The following is a 20,892-nucleotide window of genomic DNA, read 5'->3' as shown; positions in this document are numbered from 1 at the left end:
GTATTATATGTTGTAATATAATAATATTGTTAATATGTATAATACAACATAATAAACAACAATATGAAATATATAACGTGTATAGAATAATATAACAATAATATAATATAATATAATATAATATAATATAATATAATATAATATAATATAATATAATATAATATAATATAATATAATATAATATAATATAATATAATATAATATAATATAATATAATATAATATAATATAATATATATTATAAAAATAACTAATAAAAGTAGTAATAATAACTAGTAAAAGTTCTCTTTACTATTGTATTATTTATCATTTATTATTTTATTTGAAGCATGTAACTTTGACTCGTCGAATCGACGTTCGAAAATAAGAATGGAAAAATTCTCCCGCGCTCGAAGATTTTTTTTCAACTGCGGGATGACACGCGTATCGGATTCAGGATCGAAATAACGAGCAGTTCGCGTAACAGGTTGCGATAAAGCGCGAAAGATTTTCGAAAGGGACCGGGAATAAGGAAGCTATTTTGGCCCCGTTCTCGCCGCGGGGCTGAAATAAATTCTTTAGATTAGCCGAACCCCGGCGCTCGAGCTCTGTAAAATACGGCTCCTGAATGCGATTTAATGGCTCGGTCGATCTAAATTCAGCTTAAGTAGGCGTGAAGATAACGGGCCCCCCTTGCAAATCAAACGAATCGCCATTCGTTTCGGCCCCTCGGCCCGCCCGCCGCCGCGGGGCAAGTTTCACAGTGCGAGAACTTGCGAAGCTATTTGATGGTAATTATGACGCCGTGATGTTGCTATTTATTACTTATTTGTTAATTGTATAAATAATATAATTGATTTTCAATTTACACGTTAACCGATCGATCTGCAAAACCTGCGTCTAAAATTAAAAAATAAATGCTTCGGTTATTAACCCCTTGCCGACCACTTGCCCCTCGCTCGATGTGTTAAAATTGGTATAAAATTCTAATCTCTCGTCGTCAATATTTAAGCGTTCAAGTATATTTATTAGAAATGATATCATTATATAATTATATTATATATAATAATACAATATATATAATATAATAATATATATAATTATATGATTATAGAAATTATTACTCTAAGAAATCATTGCAATCGATGAATTTCAAATCGCAATAACCGCGAAGAAAATGGCGTGCGAAGGGGTTAATGAAGTGAATCAGCCGTTCAGGATAAATAATTTTCGCCGAAGCGAGGCGATTAAATTATGCTCGAAAGTGGATTTCACTTTCGTAATTTACGATCGCGAAATTCATGTAAAATATTTACCGTTTCGCAATCGCAGAGGCAAGTGGTCCGCGTGAAGCAGCCCTGACCCGGCTCTCGGCAGAATAAATATTGGGTCTCCGGAAGGGTTGCTCCTACGGCTCGGTATTTCATAACAATGCCGGCCGTTAATTAATGCCCGGTCCTCCGTACAAATTGAGGGAATCAATTGGTCGGATAAAGTGAATAAATACGCATAACCGGGCCGCTGATAATGGAGCTGTAATTAGTCCGTTTGACAACAGAACTCATCGATACCGAAAGCGGACGTCGTTCATTAATCCGGCTTTAATTAATTCCCGTTCGCCGTGCGTCTCCGGCCGGCGCTTCCGCTAACCGCGCGCTAATTTTATTTTTCATCGATAACGCGATTTCCAACGGAGCCGGATTTATTTTGCGAAATGTATCGAGAGCAAAGCCGGGGCTCATAGTTCGTATCGCGGCCGGCGCACCGGCACGCTTTTCAATCGCCATTAAACATTCCGCGGATTTCAATTTCGAACGACTTTTGCGGACGATGCGATCACAATTGAATCCTTAAACCCCTTCGAATTCGATTCGATCGTCTTAAAATTCGCCGAATCGAAGAACTTTCACAGAAGAACTTTCATCCTTCGATACTTCTCTTTCCTAATTTTGCTTAGTCGCTGTCCTATGCTATCGTAAAACTATCTTAGAATTGTCTTAAAGTGATCTTAAAATTAGTATTAAAACTATTAAAGTGTTTAATAATTTAATCTAATAGTATTTAAACTAGAAACTATTATCTAAAATCTGGCCAACGCGTTTCCGAAATTTTGGAAAATAAAAAATTAGATAAATTAGATAACATATCAAAAAAATCGTAGGCCACATTGTAGAATACTCTGTGCAGAATATCTCCAGAAAATTTGAAGCAAATCGAATGTATTTTTACGTTTCCAGAATTTATCTAATTTATAAAATATCCGAAGAGTTCGCATTTATTTTTTAAACGTATCGAATTCGCCAGGTATAAGCAGATTTTTGGGAGCGAATGTACGTGGATATTACCGTTTATAAAAAGTATTTGAAGCCGACTGTCAGCATGCGTAATACCTGTTAACTATCGCGATACGAACGTTCTCACTGCACTTACGAAACGTTTGATTCACGCTGTTACGGCATTGCGATTGGATTTTTATTCCCGAGAACAATATCGCCAACACAATAAGCTTCTCGAGCATCCTGTTAATTAACAAAGGAATGAGAAGCCAATTATTCTATATCAGCGGCAATTTCCGCAAGTACCTTTAACCTTCTCCCGTTTTTTATCGGTCAGGGATCTCTTTAAGAATTTCGCTTTTCGATTCTGTTCGTAACTTTATCAACGAGCAAAAGGAATCACAGTAAATTCTCCCCAATTGTCCCTAAACTTGTAAACGAAACTGGACAATTTTTGGAAGAGGAGATTACGATTATTCGAACCTCGCGCCTTGCTTTTTAATTCGGAAATTCTAAAGACTCGTTCGTAGTGAACAAATGAATGAATTTCTTGATTCGAGCATACATTATAATGTAAATTATATGTTATATATTATATCTACATTGCAATTATATATTACATTATAATGTAATTATATGTTATATATTATATATACATTGCAATTATATATTACATTATAATGTAAATTATATTTACATTGTAATTATTATACATGTTATATATTATATATACATTGTAATTACATATTATATATTGTCTATACAATGTATTTATATATTATATATTATTCAAACATTGCAATTAACGCAAACGTCGAAATCTCTGCACAAATTCAGTGTCGCCATTTTCACAGCGAAACATGCGTCAGTCGCTCTCCGTGCTCGACAGGGTTAAGTAGCGTTATTCCCGAAACACCCTGTATAATTGCAGCTAGCAACTATTTTTCGCTTCTTTTTGCCGCACAGCGGGACACGATGATAATCGTCGTATCGAGGAGAAGCGATCGCTGCGTCGGCCGAGGATTTTCGAAAATTCGGTTTCACGGGATCGCGGCACCGCGCGGCGAACTATGCCATTTGTTCTGCGGCCGGATAGCCCCGATCGTTATTCGTTTTATTTGCCGACGCGACGCGACGCGACGGTGCGAAGCTCTGTGCAAACTGCGAGCTCTCGCCCGAAGAATCGGAACGAATGGTCCACAAAGACGTCGAAAGGTAAGACGCGAGCGAGGCAATTTAATGTTGAAAGCGCCTCTACCACCCCCTTCTCTCTCTCTCTCTCTCTCTCTCTCTCTCTCGCACAAAACGGACGATATTGTTTGGCGAAAATACGAAGAACATATACGTAGCCGAACTATTATCGTGATCGTATTATCAGGTAAAATCCTATTGTCGTTCGGACCGTTCGCAGGGGAAAATTTTTAAATTCGCCGGCCGACCATTGTTACCGCCCTCCGTCTTATTGGAAACCGTGGCTCCTTTGCAGCTTGCGGACTCTCGACAATGCCGGATAATATTTGTGTCATGTCGAGTCCGTCGCTATTGAAGTATAATAGGTTTTCGAACCGATAACAACTAGATTGTTGTTACTCACGGAAAGTAAAGGCACGTCGCGTGTATTGTAAGCGACAAGGGGCACGAAGACAAGTCGATTCTGCCTTTAAACATTTGAACAATTTCGAGGCAGCGTGCCGATACTCTTCGATCGTTTTAACGTTTCCATTATTTGATATGTTCAGCCATTTTTCTGATAAGGGAGTGTAGAAATGCTCCGGACAGTCGGTAATACGTATAATATAAATTAATATGTATTAAATGGATAATACAATATATAATAAACATGTAAATATATCAATATATCAATATATGTGCAATAATAAAATATATAGTAATAAATATTTAATAAATATATATTACTTATTACAATATAATAAAATATATAATAATAAATATATAATAAATATATATTACTTATTACAGTAATAAATATAAAATAGATAAAAAGGAATGTTTATATACAATCATATAAATATATTAATATAAGTGCAATAATAAATACATAATAATAAACATATAATAAATATACATTACTTATTATAGTATTAAATATAAAATAAATAAAAAAGAACGTTTATATATAATCACATAAAATGGTGACGCAACGTAGAAGTTTATCGTAGAGGTACCCAAGTTCTCGAACACCCTCTACAACTTTGGTTGTCGACACAAAGGGTTAAACCTGTTTTAGTTAGAAAATACTATCACTAGAGCTCCCGTCGAAAGACCTTACGGACCACCTTTGTACGTACGAAGGAGGAGAAGCGTGCCGCAAAACAGGCTCGCGAACGGCGTATCGAGTGGAGCGGCAGTAAAATAACTCAGAGGGTAGTTGAGGAGGGCGAGAGAGGAAGGCGGATCACGCGACGCGGACATTCCGCTCGAAAATGGAGGCGGTAGCCTGCGGAGAGTGAATCTATAACCCCGGCGGAGAGTCTCCGGCTTGGTTCTGGAGGGTTAGCAGCCCAGGCATTCGGCGTCGAAGTCGCACAGGAGGATTTATTCGGTCGTCCGCGTTGAAATCCGGCGGGGGCAACGGGCGACGCGTTTCGATTGGTCTCCGACCTGGTTCGCCGAGGAAAATTGAATCCGCTCTCTCGGTGGCTCGCAGCCCCCCGTGTGCACGCCCGCAGACATCCTGGCGGCCGTTATCAGTCCTTACATGACAGCGACGGCGCGGACACACGCTGTCGCCGATAAAATTACCCAGGAGGAAACTATGAAAGCTCCCCGTGTCGAGGCGCGACAAGGCCCTCGTAACTTTTACGCGGCCGACTCGGGTCTACCTGCAATACGATCCTCTCCTCCCTCTCTCTTTCGCTCTCTTGCTCTCTCTCTCGCTCTCTCTCTCTCTCTCTCGTCCTCTTTTTCTCGCTCCCTCTCTCTCTCTCTCTCTCTCTCTCTCTCTCTCTCTCGCTTTCTCTTTCTCTCCGTTTTTGTGATAGAAATAAGTTTAATTGCTATGTACGTAAATTAGTAATTAACGCCTTAATAAATAATGCCTTAGTAAATAACGCCTTAGTAAATAATGCCTTAATAAATAATGCCTTAACAAATCACACCTTAATAAATAATTAATAATTAAGAACGCCTTATTAATTAACCACATGTCAACGAATTATTGTGGAATTATTGTCAGCTCAAATATACACGAATTGGAGGGATAAAACATTCCGCGCGGGCGAAGTTAACGAGAAGTTACACACGCGAGTGTAACTCGTATAATTTGAGATCTAATTGCAAAATCACGGTGGAAAATGGAGATCAAAAAAGCAGAACCAGGTCTGTTCGCGAACGTTTCAACGCTCTGACAGCGAAACAAGTCGCTGATAAATTGAACGAAAAATCCGATTTGTCGGCTAACTCTTTCCACGGCAAGTTTTAATTATCTCGTGCCCGGGTCATTAGCGGGGGGTTCTTTTTAGCATGCCGGGCCGCGATCCCGAGCACGCCGGGAACTTCAATTATGACAAGTAACAAGCCTCGTTACGCATCTTATTGCCTATGGAAATTAAAATCGCAGCCGGCGCTAACTTCCCGAGTGCAGCAATCTCGACTCTTGTCTGCCGGTTTTTTGTCCGAACTTCGCTCGTTGCCGTCTCCTCGCCGCTGATCAACTGAGAACTGCGAACTGCGTTCCCGGCGCGAACGAACACTATATATATGTATATATAGCGACAAAGAAACTGAGAGAGTTCGCGAAAATTTGCAAACAAATCCGGATATTTGTTATCGAAGTTGCGACGATTAAACGGTACATTTGTCGTGTATATATACATTGTTAAATAAAGATTTTTGCAGTATTAATTTCGAATAATATAAATTCGATAAGTGCTACAGAAAATTCAAAGTTTAATGTTCATAATTATGTTATTTTTATTTATTCGTACATTTATGCTATTGTAATCAATTATGTTCCTTGTTCTCTCGTTTGTAAAATTCTTGACGATCGGCAGCCATAAAAATAAGTCGCGTCGCTCGAATAATCGTGTCTCCTCTCCCCAAATTGTCCATTTCTGCGCGCGATCCGAGCGCGAAAGCAGGGAAAAATTGCTGCACCGGCGAGCAAACCGGTGGAAGAACAATTTCTCATTGACGGCAACGGTTGTGCACCGATGCGATATTTTTAACGCGGAGGATGCTCCGACCGGCTCGGGATAACCTGGAGGAAATCCCATAAAACTCGGACTTGGCCGGATATCAGCGTCGACCAGAGGCGAATGAGAAAGCTTTCAGGCTCGCTCGAGTTGCGGAAGTTCCTTCGATTCGGGTCGAACAGGAGCCGAACCAAGAAGTTCATCCGACTGCCGAAATGTTTGGACAAGTTCTTCGGAGCCGTGTGGGGTTGTTGTTGCCATTTATCTCGGCAAATAGATCCCCTAATTAGAGTCCCGCCGTGTCGCACGCGTTTCTCCGTACGGAGAAGACGACGCCACCGGGCAACGCGAATCCTTTCCCGGCGATAAATAAATAACGGCACGATGATGGAAAAAGTTGGCAACCATCGAGCGAACTTCCCCCTTGTATTTTGCCACGATTAAACCGTGTGAACCCTGTTTTAGGCTCGGCGGCGAGACCCGGTGTAAATATTTCCCGGTTCGCGAACAATATTTGCTCGGCAAATTGCTTTTTTATATTTGCTGGCCGCGGACGCGTTTCACCAGCGAATTCAAGGTAATTAGAATCGGCGCGCGCTACGGGTGTAACCAATTTCGTGGGCGAAAAATTATATCCGCTTTCGCTTTCGTCCGCGGTTATCGAACACGAATGCGGTTTCTGGGGAAATTCCGACGGTTTGCGGTGCGGAGACCGGGCCGTGAATGACCCTTGGGGCAAAGAGAACTTCATTGGACATTTATTTATATCGTGAAAATTTATGCGATACGAAGTCGCGTGCTAAATTGATTTATCCGCGACAATGCTAATTATATCCGATAAATTGTAATATAACATATTTACGTAATGAGTGAAGTAATTAAGTGTCGGCAGCTCGATAATTTTCTGGAAATTGGAATTTGAATAAATAAGGTGTTTATTCGAAGTTCGATCAGAAATCATTATCTGTGTGTTCACGATCTTATATATGTGTTAATACTTTTATTAAGAGAAATGATATTAAATGATAAACAAATATAGCAATATATTTTAATATATAATAAGAAATAAAGTGAACATTCGTTGTATAACGATTTTTGCAGTCAGCGCGCTGTGTCGCAGGAAATGTAAAATGGATTTCATGCAGTAAATAAGGGAGTTTCGAAGCAACGCTTGTAGAGGATTAATAATTAGGTCTTTTACAGGAAGTTTTCTACTCTGAAAAATGATCCTCATCAAACTCCAGAACGAGGTTCTGCGAAAGTTTACCCGAAAGTTCGGCATCAAGTTATCAAGCGTAAACGAACTGAAGAATTTCAGCCGATTTCCCATCGAATAAGTTATTAGCAGCGTTACTGTAACTCGATTTTAACGCATCGATAACGAAAACACGTTTTTCGATATCGAATTAAAATAGCTTTGAGCGCATTTCGGTTAAATAAATTATTTCAGCAACGAAGTCAAACAGTGCGATCCGAGCACCAATTACGGACAAATCACTGCACCTAAGCTCGAGAATATGTTTTTGTGTTCACTAAAATTGCAATTTAAATAGTCAATGGTCACTGCTTTTTACTCTCGTCGTGACGCAAGATGATGTCTACCTAATTGACGCTCAGATTGTCCACAAAACTGGACGATTTGGGAAGAGTAGATACGATTATTCGAGATTATTATAGCTCGTTCTTATAATTGTTGACAATGGGTAACTATAAAAACGAGTTGCAAGGCTCGAATAATGGTATCTCCTCTTCCCAAAATTGTCCATTTTTCTGCAGAATCCGAGCGTCAATTAAGGAGACATTACTGTACCTCGAAGCCCCGCGGTTTTTCTTATCTCTCTTACATTCCAACAGATCATTTTGTATGGTCTTCCGGGAATTCGAGTCAAAAAAGGAGCGCTTAAGCCCAGCGCAGGGCAATTCACAGCAACCCGAAATTTCGCGTTCCAGGAGAAATTCATCGTACTTGCTATGCAGCGCCTAGTTTTTCCAGGCAAAGTTCCGCTTTCTTCGGAGTTGTTTGCCAGCGTTAGTCAACGATGAAGAGGTTCAGCGAGCTCGGTGTATCGCTCGCTCGCGGACGCCGCACGGGCAAACAGAAAATGGATATGTTTACGGTACACCTGAATAGGCTTCCGGGCCGCGAGCCAAAACTCCGTTTTTGACCGCGTTGATCCGCCAGCCGAACACGTTGCTACATCGATCGCCGGTGAAACTCGATGTAGAGACTGCGGACGCGTTGCCCGTATCTCCGTGAACCATAAATTCCCGTCGTTTTCGAGCGGCGGCCCCGCGAGCCGAGCGGCGAACACTTCGAAAAATCGCGTCATCCGCGCGATAAGATAAGCTCCGCCGTCTATCTGTTCGCTCTCTCGCGTCTCTGTTCCCACGGTTTTTAACCGGTTTTCAACGCTTCACCCGGAACATTTTTGTTCCGATCGCAATGAAATTAACAGCCTCTCTCGTTAGCGCCGCGGCGCGCGTGCAGCGCGCGTTTCGCACGCATCGAACACATAGTTTTCATTTTACGTGGATCGTGGAGCATCGTTTAACCTGCGATTATGTTCTAATTAAATAGGAAATACGTTAAAACTGTAAAACATATCGTGCATCGTTAGAAAATAGCAACGACGAAGCAATGTTCGCAGCCGAAAACGCAGCATACCTCGCGTGCTCGCGCTATAATTTTCGCGAGCGCCGAAAAGATCCCGCGAAATATTATCCGGCAGCTAGCACCGCATCGCGATAACAATCATAATCACGTAGACCGCGACGCCGCCGATTTCACTGTATCGATTATGGCGTCGATAGCAGCGATATTACGAGCAACAACAGCTACGCGAATAATACGATTTACCGGGCGGATGGAACCGGCACAATAACGATAGCAATGATCGCGATGCTAACGACGTTAGCGTTGATTATGTTAACCGGCGGTTAAACAGCGCACGGTGCACATCTTGTTGCTCCTCCTTGCAATAAATACCGAGGGTTGCATAAAAGTAAACAGCGTCCCTGCGCCGCGCCGCATTGCTGCCTGCGATCGGTTTCATTAACGATAGTAATCGCCGCACGCGTAATTTGCTGCACGCGCCTCCCTAATCGACGCTCGGATTCTGCACAGAAATGAAAATTTGGAAAATAACTTTCCACCCTTTCTTGTATTTCCAGGCTGTCCACAAACGTTCGCAATTATTTCTGGTCGCAATAATTTGAGAATTAATCTCAATATTCTCATTTGTATTTATCTTAGCCTAACAAGTGGATGCATTTGAAAAGAAAAAGTGCAGACGGAAAGAAAATTATGCACCTTCTTCGATTTACATTGTGTATAAAATAATTAACGGAGAACACCGTTGCGCTTCGTTCTCGCGCAACAATATAAAAGCATTGTTTGCAATTAATTTTGTAATTGCGCGCTGCCGGCGGCCGCGATTTCGAAACGAAGGTTAGAGTCGCGAAGCGCTTTCCCCAGGGAAACGGCACAATAATAGTTGATTCCGTAAATATCATGGGAAAACAAAAATTGGTCCGCGGTATGTATCGTTTAATTAAAGTCTCGTCGAAACGTTCGTTCTTAAATTTCAATTTATGCGCGGCCGGGAGTGCGGCGGCCGATGAATAACTCATGAAATTGGCGAATGCGAGGTTTAATTAAAATGCGGCGAATGCATAAAGCATTTCAATCCGAACGCATCGTCTCCCTCTCCCCCCCAAAAAAATGTCGCGGCTCGTCGCCGCCAATGCCCGACAAAGTTCTCCGTTCAGCTTCGAACCGATTTCCAAGTTGTGTATACTATTAATTAATTGCGCCCGGATGATGCGGTCGCGGCGAATTAATCCGAACAGAAACTAATTATCTGATGCGGCGCCGATTGATCGAACCGCTCGCTATTTCCACCGATTTTGTGGATTACGATACGCTTTCGGGCTCGTTTTAATGATCCGGTGCATCGTTTAGATGACGCGTCGCCCCGCCGTCTTTCATTTAATCATCCATTTAGCCGTTCGATTAGCGCCGAACGGAGCTCTCGTCGAGCGACTGCTGTCGATCTCCCGTCAACGTGTCGCATTTCCTCTAATTTCTGTCTTCAAGGCAGATCTTCGAGGCCGTGACAGATCGCAGCCGTCATCGAACAGACAGCAGAATCGGCGATTGTCCGCTTCGCGTTTTTGTTTGAATTCAGATCGCAGAGAGGAAGATTGTTCGCTTCGATTAATTCGATTTATATTCTTGAGATCGAAATATCTATTTGAAAAAAAATATCTATCGTGATCTAATATTCTTGAGAGAAATTGCAACGGAATCGTCGATTTTCTCATTCAACTTATTGCTTAGATTTCGATTGGAACGAGGAAGACCGTTCATTTTAATTCCTTTTGTTTGCATCATCGATTGCTGTTGCTTCGTCAGTGACAAATTATTTATTATACACTCGATTGTAAAAGCGCTGTGAATAATTCGTTAAAAAATCAATCATCAGAGCTTCAACATTTTTAAGGCTTCTCAACGCTTTTTAAGCGAACTTTGCTTTACTTTGGAAACATTGTTCCTTCGAGACTTTTTATCCTCGCGACGAATGCAATGGCGATAAACGCAAGCCGAGGAAAATTGTCCTCGTGGCGTAAATTTAACGCGTGTCACCGTTCCACGGAAGAACCTTCGAATCCCGTGTTACGGAGGGCGGTTCGATCGGTAAACGTCGAAACGTTGGCATCGGCGAACCGTTCACCGGAATCGTTAACAGCCGCGGTCGGTTACAAGCCATCGGTACATACCGTTTTCGAGTCCGCAGTTAATTTCCGCGCTGGTCGTCGACATCTAATCAAACAAAGTGGATTAATTAGAAGAGCCGGCTGCCACTTATTCGCGCGGCGTTCCGCCGAAACAACAGACCGCGAGCGACGCGGTATTTACCGAACGCGGCGGCCATGATTTCGCGCGACACCTGGCCCCTTTAACCTTTCACCTGTGCCCCGCCTGTAGGGATCGATCGTGGACAAGGGAGGAGCGCCAAATTTTTCTCGTTCCTCGAACACGTTCGTCTCACCGTCGAGTCGAATATAGACGGAGATATTTGTGCGTCGAGATATTAATCGCGGATTTTTATGGCTTTATAGTATTATATTATTGATTAATATATGAGAAAGCGGGTGCTAGATTCACGAAACCCGTCGAAATGACGGACCATTGATTTTTTAATTCGCGATCATTCATATCACAAAGCATACTTATGAGTTGTTTATTCAATTTGTATGTTACTTGCGGCAAATGGAGAAAAAGAATAAAGGAGAGAAAGTGAGAATGAGAGAAATAGAGAAAGCGAGAACAAGAAAAATAGATAAGGGGACAAGAAGCTAAAGAGAGAAATAGAGTAGCAAAGACAGCAAAAGAAAAGGTGAAGCAGAGAAAGCGAGAACGAGAGAAACAGAGAAAGTGCGAACGAGAGAAACATCGTAGGGGACAAGGAGCCAAAGAGAGAAAGAGCCGTAATTCGACAGGAATAACGAGGAGGATTCGATACAGATGTTCGCGAGACGAGGTTTATTGGAATCCGCTGGATTCAAACAAGCCTCCCACGATATCACCCTTTCAGTCTCCGCTCTTCTTTTGTTCCTGCAGCCGCGTCGAATCGATTGTCTTTTCACCTTGGAAGTGTGTATACCCGTGTGGGACACAACGAGACGTTCAACGGGGTTGTTATTGAATCGTTTCGAGGCCCGGCCGCTGTAATAACTGATTCCATGAATCGGTGACCCGTTGCTGCTCAGATTCGACGAGGCTGGATGAGAGAGAGAAAGAGAGAAAGAGAGAGAGAGAGAGATCGACCTCTCCGGATGATGCTCGCGAAAACTTGAGCCCGGGAATAGAGATCTCGATGGGAATTATTTCCGCGATTTTCAGAGTCTCGTTCTTGGGACATTCGTGGCGTACAAATTGACGTTTCGAGCGTTATCGAATTTCTTCTTATATTTATTACAAACTGAGTCGTGATAAGGTAACGGATCATTTTGCGTCGTCTTTGCGTCTTTTTGTCCCTCTCTCTGCGGAAATTCGCGTCGCATAGTCGTAGGAAACCAACACAAATAAATTCACAGTTCCAGGAAACTTCCACTTAGCTCGTGGAAAATTTGTCATTCGTTTACGGAGAAAGAGAACGCGATTTGGCCGACAAAATAAATCTGCTCGAAGAAAGACAAGAGTCCACGATCCGTGAACGGATTCGTGAACTCTCCACGCTGCGCCTCAATGGAGCTATCGCCGGCGCAAAACGTCCGATATCGATCGAGAGGATAATTCGAGTAGCTGCCGAAAGGCGAGATAATTCGATCAGCCGTTGATCCTCGCAAGAAGAGCCGTGTATCGCCGGGGACCAGAGTGCCGTCGCGCCGTGCTCGGCAATCCCGAGCACACAGCGCGCTCTAAAAGTGCATAATTACCGTGTCTGGGGTGCTTGAATCAGCGGCAGTCGCGTGCGAATCCCGAGTGCGAGCGGCTGGGATGCGAAAGGGGTTGAATGCACGACCGGAAACCGGGACACCGGGCCCGGTTGCTTTCCGCCGCGTGCATGTCGCTCTGCAGACCGTTTCTGTCCGACCCCTTGCCCCCTTTTCTGCAACCCCCATCCACCGCCCTTTTTATCCAACTTCATCGCGGCATCGCGTTCATTCCCGCGGGGACAAAGAGAATTCTTCGCAGCCGGTGCGGCGCGGCGACGCGCGAGCCTCGGGAACAAACGTTTTCTGGACGCCGGATTTTTCATCTTTGCGCGTCTTTTAACCCGTTGGATCGAGTTTTAATTGCGTTCCCCGTACTTTCGCCCGTCCTCCTTTTCCCCGGGCTCGACGTTCCATGTAATTTCGAGCGTTGCCACTGAGCCGCGGCGTAAGCACCTTTGCGAAAACTGCTTCCCGCTGTATGGCTACAGAAGTTTGCCAGATAAAACTGGACCCACTTTGGCCAGCGAGTCGTGCACGTGCACGTGTACTTACGTACAGGGCGAGCCGAACAACTCGGTCGCTTCTTTTTCTTTTATTTAGAGTCTCACGTCGCGCCAACCTGCTCGGTTATTAGCAACGTCGCGGCGTTCGCGCGAAACGTTATTTGATTTCTCAGTTCTCGTTGCCTTAACCAGTTAGCTGTGGCGACTTCTTTTCAAACTGCCAGAACATGTGTGTCGCGAGAGTCGAGCGACGACGAGTATACTCGTCGAACACGGAGCGAGCGTCGCTGTTAGAACGTTCTAAAAAAGGCGATTTTATTTTAGAAATTTAACGATTTTATTACTAGTATTTGCTTATTCGCTTAACATTAACATATACTGCACACGTAATAAACGAACATCGAGGGAAGAATCGAGTAAAAATTGAAATTGCTGCTGTAGAGTCGCGTTCGGCAAAACAAGGAACGTAACGGCGCTTTGCTTTTCGTTCCAGTTTCGAGAAAGCGTGGAAGCGAACGGAGAATTAAAACAGCGTAAAAATCTATTCTTAATTACGCGTACAGATATTTCTGTTCGTCGAATCGATCGAAGTCGAGCCGAAAGTTTATCGGCCTTGTTTAAGCGCGCGCATTAACGTCGATCTCTCGAAGCGGAAACGTCGACTAAAACGAGAACCGCACGGCGTTGAACGAATCGAGTTTCTCGGCCGGTCATTACAATGATCGTCGGCGCGACGAAAATATTTTTGACACCGCCGGCGGAACGGTCGAGGTATATTTTCGTTATTATTCAAACCGTTTACACGATTTCCGATAACCAGCGGCGTGTACGCTTCGGAAAAGCGGATTTCGCGCTAACAGCATAAAACAAAGTAGCTTTCGCGCGTTAACTGTTTTCCATGCATGACAAACCCCTCGGATATTGGACACGTCGGCGCAGAAGACACAAAGGTGACAAATAATCTGCTCGCACGAAAACGAAATTTCAACCGTCCGCCACGCGCAATTAGACTCGAAACTTTTATTCATTTATAATCGTAAATAGAAAATAATTATCTAGAATTCGGTGTCTCTCAGCGTTTATATAAAAGCCGACGCATTTTATATTTTATTGTCATGTATTTATATTTATGTTATATTGTATTTATCACTATATTTATTTTATAAATATAATATTATAATATTATAATATATATAATATAGAATAAAAATATAATATTATATTATAATATTATACTATAATATTATATTTATAAAATAAATGTAATGATAAATTTATATTTATTTTATTTTATCATTATACTTATTTATTTTATATATTCGTATTAACACAAAATATCTGTGAACCAGATAATATTATATAATTACATATCCAAAGTAAAAATCAAATATGTTCGACGGTTTATAATCACATCCGATTATTTCAACCGTTTCAAAAAGGGGTCAGAATCGAGCGGTGTTCCGTAATAGGCACTTTTCACCCCCACGTTCGATCGGATAATATTTTTCACCGCTGCTTTCTATATTATAGAACACCACGCCGGTGTTCGACTATGCGGATTCAGGTTTCTCCGCGGCGTATTATAATTGGATCGATTCGGAAACGAACCGCCCGCCCCTGGGAAAACACCGGGCGCAAGTTTCTTCAAAATGCAGAGCGGTGTAATCGACGTTCCCGGCGCTGCGCGCCGCTCTCATACAACCGTTTTCACGGTTCGGTCCCATTATTGTTTCACGGATGGAGTACGGACAAAGCTTATCACCGTTTTCACGGTTCTGTTCCGTCATTGTCCCGCGCACAGCAGTCGGACAAAGAGTTTTCAAGTCGTATAAAGGGTGTCCTACGCACCGGTAACATAATGGAACGTCTTTCCTCGCTCTTCGCCCGACGGTGACGTCCGTCCGTCCCTCTGCCCCCCCTCGCCGTTTCTCATCCACTTAGAACTCTTTGACTTTCGCGGCGAAATATAACGTGGAAACAGGGGCGAGCTTTTTTTCGGGCCTCCGGCGACGGTAACGGACACGCCAGAGAAATTTGAATCGTCGCGACCATAAGAGACACATCCCGCGTCCCCTAATTCCTCGCGCCCGCAATTACCGGATTCTCAAATGTTCGTTCGCCGCTCGTTGGAAGCAGGAGATTTAACCCTGACAAAGCCCGACAGCTTCTCGATCTCGGCAATTAAAGCAGTTTCCAAATCTGTAACAATAGCAAGAAATTCGGTTAAGTTCGATCGGTATTAAATGTGAAAATAAATTATGCGTGATAGATGTTTTGTGTCCTGATCAATAATAACAGCTTGATTTCAAAAATAATATTTCAAATAGCTGTATTTCTCGTTCGAAACGGTTCGAGAAGCTCTCGAATCGCAAGAAGACCACGAAGCTCCGAAATATCAATTGAATCGATAAACAATAACTTCTGTCTGTGGAAAAAGAATGCGCGATCGTCTCTGGCCAAAAAAGAAAGCTCCAGAAGCATTATTTGCTCGTGATACACGTTCTCGTCTCACGCACAAAATTTCCCGAGCAGCGTCGGCACAAAGGAGAAGCGCTCGTCAATTTCGCCTTGATGTAAAAATTATAGGGCACGTATTCCGGAATAAAAAAAATATCGCGTGTCGGAGGTGGATAAAGCGTGACATAGTTTCACGGCGCGGATAAAGCACGGATTGAAGCAACGTCGGTACGAAAACGGGGAAGAGGCGCGCGGGCTATTTAATTGCTGGTAAAGATCTTTTGTTTTGCGGGGGCTAACGGTTCCATTGAATTTTTCATGTGCAGGACGTAAGAGGACGGCGGGAAAGTAGCCCTTCGACTGTATCGCGGAGCCCGAGCATCGTGAAAGCCGGAAAGCAGCGGATCGGAAACAGAAGGTGAGTCCATTTTGAAATATTTAGCATCGCCGACGGACATGCGCGCGATGAAACGCGATTCTATCCGTTAATGAAAGCTAAATGCAGTAAATTCTCTGTAATTGACGCTCGGATTCTGCACGAAAGTGGATAATTTCGGAAGAGCAGATACGATCGACGACAATCGGCGACCATAAAAACGAGCTGCGAGGCTCGAATAATCGCGACTCTTCTTCCCAAATTATCCACTTTCGTTCAAAGAAATACAGTAATGTCTCTCTAATTGACAGTAATGTCTCTCTAGCCTTCTGGCTCGTTTTTTATGGTTATCGATTCTCAACGACTATAAAAACGAGCTGCAAGGCTCGAATAATCGTATCCGTTCTTCCCAAATTGTCCATTTTCGTGCACAATCTGAGCGTCAATTAGGGAGACATTACTGTGTCGCCTGATTTCTCTTGTTGAAATATATTTTATCGAATATACGCTTCGCCGAATTCTGCACGCGGTTTATCGTTCACCGGAAACGATTGCAAATCGTAAGCGATCGCTCCGACGACTTCCCGTCGACATTTTCTTCCGATGTAACTCGCGGAATGCCTGTGAAAATTTGCGAGAGCGCGCTATTCGTCGAAAACAATGGGTTAAATTGAAATTTATTTACGTCGCAGGCGGCGGTGCAGGGAGGACGGTAAAGGACCGCGTTGGAGTTCGTTAGAATTTTCGTTTTATTCAATTTTCTACACCTGCGAGCGTATGCCGTAAATGCATAAAATTCGCGGTCTAGTTATTATGGAAGCGGACGGGACTGTTGACGTTTACAACAGCATGTTCGCTAGCATCTCGCGGTGCACCCGTTTGTTACAGAATTCTGCATTGTCGGCGAACGAAAAATACATTTTTCATATTCAATTTCGTAGGGAAGATCAACGTTGACCAAACCTCGAGCAAAGCTTCGATTATCGATATCATTTTGCAAATTGAAAATGTTGCGCCGGAACAAGCAGCCTGCCGACATACGCGCGCATAAGCGCAGCTTTTATTGTATCGATACATGGAAATCATTTTATTCGGCGAGTTCGTTCGATTTAAAGTATCGACGCTCGTTTAAACACGCATTTAATAACTGTATTTTATAACTGTAAACGACCGGAAACGTCGAATGTTTGTTCTCGAACGTGAAACGTTATTAATCGTCGCAGTTGTGAAACGATTCTATAATTCCCGGTGGAAAAAAATACTAGAATTTCTATTATCTTTTATATATATATATATATATATATATATAATAACAACTGCTTACGTGAACTATATAATATATAATATAATAATAATATATGTATATATAATATATAATAATAACTGCTTACGTGAATTTGAATCTTATATTTCGCTCGAGTATCAAATGATTTCTTAATCAAGTTAAAACGTTGTCCACAGTTGAAGTAGTTAAAGGACGCCTCGTTGCGAATAAAGAAAGATGTTTATATTATTACTAATGTATTTGTCTCATGCAAACGCAAATCCATTTGAAATATTAATAATTAATGAAATTCTTAATTCACTTTGGTCGGTTAAGAGTCCTTAAATACTCTTCGATCAATTTCAAATATTACGCGAGCGCCGCAATCAAACGAAGCTTAATTCGAATGAAAAGTAAACGCTGTCGTTTTAATAAAATTTTTCTATATATATAAAGGATGAAATGAAAATTTCAATAATACCTACTGGGTATTAAATATTTCCTTTGCAAGCATAATATAGAGATCGTTTGCTTGCATGCGATTGTTCTTACGATAGATTAATGATATAGATTAATAATTAGTTTTTTCTGCACTTCTCTGATAAGAGTGTGTAAAGTATTCCACAGAGTTTCGCAGAAATATATATATATTAAGAAAATATATGATATAATATAATAAAATATAAATTATAATATAAAGATATTTATTAATATTTATATTATAACATAAAGTATATATTAAAATAAACATAAAATATAAAATATCATATTCGAAATATCATTTTTTAAAATATAAATAATCATTTTGCACGAAGGTCCGCCGTCTGGTAATAATCGAAAATAACGAACAGCAAGCTTTCTTCGTCGCCTCACGCTCATATTATACTTCCAACATGAATAATACATTAAATACTTGTCGCCTAAATAGAAGAATCCGCTATCGCAGCACAAATAAATGAGTCCGCGCCGGTGATTGCGGAGTCGCATTCTAACGTGCTACAAAAGTTCTCCTAGTTTCTTTTGTGCACCAGCCGGTGGTGGAAGGTGGACTTGTGGACTCGGACTACAAATAGAAAGCTGTTACCGACTGGAAGAGCGGAAAAAGGGAACGTCTGTCGCTCGGAAGCATTAAACAAAAGTTCAAGAAAGTAGAGTCAACGGAGCAACTGTATAAATGGAAACAGCCCGTCTTCTCCCGAGAAAGAGGGTAACTCAAACGGAAAAGTCACTGAAAACGCTCCACCGTGCGCCGAGCAATCTTTCTGTTCTTGCATTAAACGATCGATATTCATCGTAAAATCTCTATCGTTATCCTTGCATCCTTGTTGCTAGGCGAATGAGACATTTGTCGTCGCGATTGTTCTCTTAGAATTAATTCTAAATTATTCTAGAATTAATTCTAAATTATTCTAGAATTAATTCTAAATTATTCTAGAATTATTCTTAGAATTCATTCTAAATTATTCTAGAATTATTCTAATTAATTCTGAAGAAAGCAAAACGGAACAGGTACAACATTCTTCAATTTCTCTTCTCCTTCTGCCGAAACTATTAAACGTGTCTGGCATTACACATAATTTTTCCGCGATAAAAAATCCAACCAACGTCGAAGCGTATTTTCTTCAAGGAAACAACAGCTGGTTCGAAAAATCGATTCAGCCTGTTCCGACGGAAAATACGTCGATCAAGACTGCTCGATCGCGAGATCCGACGTCCATTAAAATTCGTTTACGATTCGCATCCGTTGCTAATCGCGCGATCGCGACTTATCGAGCACGCGAAGAACGCGGCGATGCGCCAAGCATGCTTCGGCGAGATCTCCAGACAGTCACGTTTCGGTCGTAACAAAGACAACTTTCGCGGAGACGAAGCCCGGGTACTTTCCTCTTACTTACTTATCCCTCGGAACGGAAACGTGACGGTCTTCGCGGCGTTCCCCGCGAATTTCCCGCCTGCGAAACCCTCCAGTTTCTTAAACTTGCCGGAGCGGCGAGGAGTTAGGTTACGCGAAGCTCCGCAGCTGATGACGCTTCGTCGGCTGCGGCGACGGGGCTCGTCGCTCGCAAATTACATCGTTCGACGCGTATTTCGTTTTTTGAAAATTGAAAATTGAGGCGTTCCTGATCGATCGAGCGATCGCGAGGCTACGCGTTTCTGAAATCCCTCCGCGCGTTTTTCAGAATTGCAATCGCGAGTGAAAAGATCTCTTCCGAATGAGAAAATGAATCAGCGGGATCGAATAAATTAGCTGTGCAGCAGCAGTTGTCTGATCGCATTTTTTGGGCCTCACGATTCGACGGCGAACCCGTCGAGAGGGCTGGAAAGCGATCGAAACGGCGGAGTGATGATCGGCCGCGAAGGATCCGCGGACTCGGCATGCAAAGCAGGTGTATCCATGGTACCTAGACCCGCTTAGGGAGCCATTAGGGGTATGCGGGCGATCGCGGAACGGCCCCTAAATCTTCGCGGTATCGTCTCGGCGGCCGCTAGCCATCGTGAACAATTCGCCGGCGCAAATGCTAATTCGACAAGGTAACCCGGGGAAGAAAGGGTGGCTGGCACGGAACCGGCGGGTCGAAGCCAAGGAACCGGGGCCTTCATTGATTTCGCCCGTTTGTTCGCGGAGGACGGACGTAAATTATATTCGTGGCCGAGTGCGGACTGTATTTGCATGTTAAAGGAATACCGGTTACGGTTCCACGGAAGATTAATACTACTTGCGGTCTCGGCCAGCGGCGGACCGTCGCTGAATGGGGTACGGGAATGATCGAGTTCGGGGGATGGTGCCGTTTCCCGCGATAAATAACTCCCGCCCCTAAGGATATCCGTGAATTTTAAAGGGACGCCTCTGTCCCGCGTTATGGTATCCACGTGACAATCGTTAGGAACGTCGGGTTTCTTAACGGTGCTTTGTCTTGGATACCCGAGAATCTCGCGGAAGGTATAAGGATACTGAAACTAAAAAGTTCAGAGTGATCGGAGCAATTGCTTCTTCGATCTTCTTCGATCTTCTCGCTTGCTGCGGATCCTGATCGAACATATAGTAATGTCTCTCTAATTGACGGCTCAGATTGCTCACGAAAATGGACAATTTTGGAAGAGGAGATCCGAAGGCAATTCGGAGGCCACGTGACAATTCGAAAGCAATTCCGAGGCCACGTGACACGTTTCGAAGGCAATTCCGAGGGCACATGACGCGGATTCAAAGGATTCTAAATGATCTAGAAGGATCTAAAAGGGAGAACAAAAAATAATAATTGATAACAATAATAATAATAATAATAAAAGTAATACAGTAAAGTCTCCCTAATTGTCTCCCTAATTGTCGCCCAAATTGTGCACTAAAATAGACAATTTTGGAAGAGAAGATACGATCGTCCGTGCCTTGTTGCTCGTTTTTTACGGTTATCGATTGTCACATGACAGAAATTTTGCATATCATA

General features: G+C 42.6%; 1 protein-coding gene across 1 annotated transcript in view; it reads left to right on the top strand.

The window, feature by feature from the left end:
• LOC117224433 (octopamine receptor beta-2R) overlaps nucleotides 1–20,892 on the top strand; it is a 205,213-nt gene that overhangs the window by 43,388 nt on the left and 140,933 nt on the right. The window contains exon 2 of the mRNA XM_033477379.2: nucleotides 16,136–16,227. The gene's annotated coding sequence lies outside the window, so the exon portion shown is untranslated. The remainder of the gene's footprint in view (nucleotides 1–16,135; nucleotides 16,228–20,892) is intronic.

The sequence above is a fragment of the Megalopta genalis genome, chromosome 13 (assembly GCF_051020955.1).
Source record: "Megalopta genalis isolate 19385.01 chromosome 13, iyMegGena1_principal, whole genome shotgun sequence".
Taxonomy (NCBI): Eukaryota; Metazoa; Arthropoda; class Insecta; order Hymenoptera; family Halictidae; genus Megalopta; species Megalopta genalis.
This window is presented reverse-complemented; position numbering and strand designations above follow the sequence as displayed.